Source organism: Camellia sinensis, chromosome 3, assembly GCF_055761805.1.
Source record: "Camellia sinensis isolate YWXY chromosome 3, ASM5576180v1, whole genome shotgun sequence".
Classification (NCBI taxonomy): domain Eukaryota; kingdom Viridiplantae; phylum Streptophyta; class Magnoliopsida; order Ericales; family Theaceae; genus Camellia; species Camellia sinensis.
The window spans coordinates 188,790,628-188,796,744 of NC_138963.1; positions in this window are offsets into that span (position 1 = coordinate 188,790,628).

Genomic DNA, 6,117 nt, shown 5'->3' on the forward strand with positions numbered 1-6,117 from the left:
AGTGCAACTTATTGGGACAATGTATGAATTTTGATATTGGGAATGTGCGCTAGAATGCTTCGTATGAGTTCTAGCTAAATTGCTTAAGTTGAAAAAATATAGATTATTAGAAGTTAGGTAAATTTTATCTTGGATGATCGACTTACAAAACTCTACGCCAAACAGAACTGGTGTATTATTTGATTCAAATCTAAACCTCCATCGCTTTCATCTATGCAAAATATATACAAAAGCAATGATTTGTCTATGATTATTGTTTTCAGCTTCAAGGGTGGATGCTAGTGAAAGAGCAATGGAAACTTGCATTTGTGTGTTGCAATTAAAATTTAGGATTAATAGATAGTCTTTAATTTATTTATTTTTTAATTTTAGCTAAAATCGTTCAAAAAATTACTTCAGTTTTCCACGTGGGAGCTCTTTTCGCTCTCTCCTAGCATCCCGTTGGCATTCCTATGCGAGCCTAGGGGATAGTACTTCTCATTGCTGGTATTAAAATAAAAAGAAAGCTATTAAAAAAATGCTATCAATCTCGTGGCTCTTTTCTCATACCGCATCGGGAGATTTAAATCATAAAGCTGGACATGAACATGTATGAAGGAATGTAATCGGTTCGGTACGGTTAGTATTTAGGTAAAAAATTACATCGAATTGACAATGTCGGTTTTATTATTTTGAAAACCGATACAGACCATTACTCACGTCAAACTGCACCGAACCGAACCAATTGAAATGGTTCAGTTTTGTGCGGTTTAATCGGTTTAGAATTTTTTAAACTTGAGCCATTTTTAAATATAGTCATTAATCTATATAAAAATATTAAACTAATTATTTGTCTACCATTTCAAACATATCCAATCCATCCATTTAATACATATTTTTTAATTCCTAAATTAACAAAAATAAAAACAAAAAAAAAAAGTTTAAAAATACTAAGGTTTTAAGAATAATGAGTTAGAGTTAAAATTGTATATAATAAGAATTTACAAACTTAGGTTATAAAGATGATAATGTTAATTAATTAATGTTAATAATTTATTATACTTATTAATATCATTAGATTATTAGATTATATATATATATATATATATATTATAAATACAATATATGTTGAAGCTGTCGGCTTCGATTTAGGTTGGTGCACAAAGTGCTTAAATCAATACCGAACCGAAAATCGAAAAAATTCAAATTTTAAAACCGTATAGACCGATTCTTATTAAAAAACAGACCAAATGTAGCCGGTTTGGTCTGGTTCAATCAGTTTAGTCGGTTTAGTCAGTTTTTTCGATTTTTCTTACATCCTTATGATTTAAGTTGTTGAAAGTTGTTGAAATTATATTTTTGCCTATTAACTTGGGGTTCATATTGAATTCTCAAAATTTTAAGGACTAAATATATAAATTTGATAATTTAAAAATAGAAATAAATAATAATTATTATTATATAATTAAAAAAATAAAAGTAAAATTCACCTGAAATTTTTGCGTACGGGTTTAGATATTACCAATTCTACAACTCTCTGTGATTGTTCGTTATTTGGAAATTGGAGCGTTCGTTCGAGGGGCATTTCCCAATATAAGCCATTTTTGTATCGTATTTCCAAAACTAGGCCAACTTCTGACGGAATTCCAAAACTAAGTTAAAACGCTATTACTATTCGCGCTTTCACTGTTAGGAGCGGAAAAGTAGGTGAACAGTAAAATCGCTATTACAAATAGCGACTTTGATTAATAAGTCGCTATTACAAATAGCGCTTCTAGGGTTATTTTTTTCCCAATAAAAAACGCTGTTCTTAACAGCGCTTTTCACACAAATTTTTGTTGCAAAAAAACGCTATTATCAATAGCGATTTTAACAAAAACAAATTCCCCAAAAAACGCTGTTTATAGTAGCGATTTTAACATAATTTTTTTTGCAAAAAAAACGCTATTCATAATAGCGATTTCAGTTAAAATTTTGTTCCAAAAAACGCTATTCCTAATAGCGATTTTAACAGAAATTTTTTTTTTACCATAAACTTTGTTGGAATAAAACGCTATTTTCAAGATAAAACAAAAGGAAAAAACATAAAGCAATTATCATGTTAAAATATGTTTTTTTTTTTCTTTTTTTTGTTTAGAATGTGTAATTCATAAATTTTACATAATATGAAAAAAAACCTCTTCTCATATATTAATTTTACATACTATTTTTCATATATATAATTTCAAAATCATATTCATGTAGATTATTGAATTTTTTTTGGGAAAATTTTACATAGCGATTTAGCTATTATAAAAAATGTAATTAAAGCTCATTTAGCTATTATCAATAGTATATTAATTTTACATAGCGATTTTTCATTATTTCATAGCGAATTGTTTCAAGTTAAATGAGCTTTAATTACATTTTTTTAATTACATTTTTTTGGGAAAATTTTTTTTGTTAAAATCGCTATTGTTTTACAAAATGTAATTAAAAAAAAATTTTCGTCTTCACTAAAGTTGTTTTCATGTAAAATATTTTTTTGCTTATTGTTTTGTGTAATTAATTATTTTTTTTTCGCTTTACTAAAGTCGTTTTCATGTAAATTTTTTTTTTCTTTTGTCTTTATTTTGGGTTGGAATGTGTTATTTTGAAAATTATTTTGGCTTTACGAAAGCCGTTTTCATTTAAACATAAATATATATTTATTCTTTTGTTTTGGGTTAGAAGGTGAGAATGTAATTCAGAAAATCAGTTTAGTAAACCAGTTTAGTAAAACCGTTTTGTACCCGTTTTCATTTAAATTTATTTTGTTATGGGTTAGAATGTGATATGCATGCTGTACAGTTCGAAGCACACCCACACATTGTGCAACTCGACGAGCAACGACGAAGGGTGAGACGCGAAGACCACCGCGGAGTAGGCCAAGAAGACAAAGGCCACAGCGAGAGCTCCTAAAATAAATTTTCTCAACATTTTTGTAATAATACTTAATACATAATATACGAAGTCAGTACTTTACAAAATACTCTTACGGGTATGAAAACAACATAACTGAAGTTGCAAATGTAATAGTTTTCAGTTACGTAGGTAGTACAGACATAATTCTCCCACAAAAATACATTATGGACACCATGAACTGAACACACATTACATACATCCTGGACACTCTTAACTGAACACACAATACATAAACATAACAATTAGATAGAGAAACACCTAATTCATGACCTAATATTGCATATTAGTAGCCGTAACATTTGACAGACACAATACATATACATAAACATAAACTTAAACATAAACATAACATAACATAACAGTTATACTTACTCTAACACAGACATTACATATTAATGGAAGTTGTTATATTGCCGAAGTGTAGACATTAACACCTAATTCGCGCTTAAATCGGCAGGTGGCTCAGAATCTGAACAATCCGAAAGCTCAGCGTCAGAGACAAGTTCAGGATCCTCCATGATAGCCTTGATAGCCGCAACATTTGGTTCTGTTTTGTTCTTCTGGGCATCCTTCTTAAGTATGAGTAGCTGCATATCGCGGGCCAATCTACGACCCATTTGAGAAATCTCACGTTCTAGTGTTTGACATAGTCGATCAACATTATCAGGATCTTCCTTTTGGATCTCAACAGAACGTGCTTTTGGCACCTTCAGTCCTCTTTCCCGACATAATCTTTCGTTTTGCACTCGCTCTATAAATAGTGCGGGCCACTTAAGAAGTCTAGCCTTTGCATAACCATATCCTGTTTGATTTTCTGATGGATCCTCCACCAAACCACATGGATCTCGATAGTACTTGGGCATGACGAAATGTCGCTTCCCAAACCTATCATGATAAGCACAAGAGGCATCCAAGAAAGGAAATGGTGTTTCATCTTCAGCATCGCCACTTCCCCTTCCCCCTCCTCGTCGTGAACTTTCACCCCTTTGCAAGTTCCTACCACCTCTGCGACCCCCACTCCCTCCTATGAACCATGTAGCCATGCTAATTTTTTAAAACAAATGAATAATAATTTCGTAGGGCGAAATGAGTTGTAAGGTTGTGTCTTCACCTTGAGTTGTAAGGTTGTGTCTTCACCTTTACTCGTTTATATAGTTGATTATGAACGGATAAATGAGAATCCCACATATATGCATGCTGACTGGAAGGTAAATCAGTAGATTCACTGTTGCCATGTGACTTTCTAAATTGAGAATCCCACATATATCAATACGAGATGAGTTATCACTGTAACAAAAAAGTCGAGCAAAAAATGGAGAAAACCAAAGCATGTGGACCAAGTCACATCACTTCACAATCCATCTGCATATACGAACAAAATAAGGGCATGGTGACTGTAAGGTAATTCAGTGAATTCACTGTTGCCATGTGACTTTCTAAGTTGAGAATCCCACATATATCAATAATAGATGAGTTGTCACTGTAATAAAAAAAATCGAGCAACAAATCGAGGAAACCAAAGCCTGTGCACCAATTCACATGACAAAGACCATCCATCTGCATATAAGGACAAAATAAAGGCATGCTGTTGTTAACAGATGACAAAGAATCTCACATATATCAATAACAGATGCGTTGTAATAAAAAAAATCGAGCAAAAAATCGAGAAAACCAAAGACTCTGCACCAAGTCACATGACTTCACAATCCATCTGCATATACAGACAAAATAAAGGCAGGCTGACAATAAGGTAAATCAATGAATTCACTGTTGCCATGTGACTTTCTGAGTTGAGAATCCCACATATGTAAATAAGAGATGAGTTGTGACTGTAATAAACAAATCAATAAAACCGAAGACTGTGCACCAGGTCACATGACTTCACAATCTATCTGCATATACTGACAAGTCTCTCCACGATTTGACTACTCAATGTGTGAAAAAATGAAGGTCATGAAGCTTACGACCCGCTATTTGTATTTCATTGAAAAGTATGACTATTTTAATTGTTCTTGTCATTTGGGAAGCTATTTACCGACCTACCTGTTATGTTTTATGTGTTGTTGAAGGCGGTAGTTCGATTCACCGAGTTTAGTTTTTTGTCAACCCCTCATTCATTACCGGAGTCATAATTTTTACTGGACTTTCAATAATTGTAAGGTGACTCTTTCTTCTTTCCTGATGGAGATTGAAATTCGTTGTGATTTCATCCCTATTTCAGCAGCCCCAGTTAAGGGAACCTTTTCTCCGAGTTGCCTGATCTATTTTATGTGTTTTAAGTATTCACATAATTGAACATACATTAATCCATTAATTAATCCAGAACATTCATGAACAAATTGCAATTCAATAAAGAAAGTCATGAACTCATAAATGTGTACTTATAAATGTAGGTATTTCATAAACTTCAGGTGCATAACAAAAATACTTGAAATACATCCGTACGTTACACCAACAACAACGTTGTCTTACACTCCAGGAACGAACATATGAAAGATAACGGTGTTTGATTTCTTATTCATCATCTGACATGTAGTAGTCAGAGAGATATTTTTCATTGTTGAAGACATTATTTCGCTCAACCATTGTCAAATCTCTGTTGCTTGCTTCTGCCATTTCAGTGGCTAGCTGAAGCATGAAATGTCGACATCTCCGCATCAACATCCTGTTGTTCTCCTTCTTAATTCTGCTAACTGCTTTTTCATAGTCACTCACATTTCGTCTAGCCATGGTCAATGAACGACGATGAGGTACCGGTGCCCCAAAGTTACGTAGATCATTATACAATCCTTCTTGCTCCGTTACCCTGAACGCCCATTCTGCTCGGATACCAGCATAATAATCCTTCGGACTTGAGTACTTTTCGCTCTTGTAGTCATACATAAATGGAGGTAGCAGCCACACTTTCGGATTTCTTTGCTGGCGTGAACTTCCTGCACCTCTTGAAGACATTGTTAATAAAATTAAAAATAATAATAATAATAGTAATTGTATATCTATTACTATTGTTATGCCTTCAACAAACATCATACTGGGGTATTTATAGACATGATAGTGGTGCTAGGGCACTATGGAATAAGTGATACACGTGATATTATTTGATATTGTTCATTTCATGTAATTTTGATTACCCGTGACTTTGTGTACCTGTGATGTAGTCACGGATGTGGTTGTAAGATAAAATAATAATTGTAG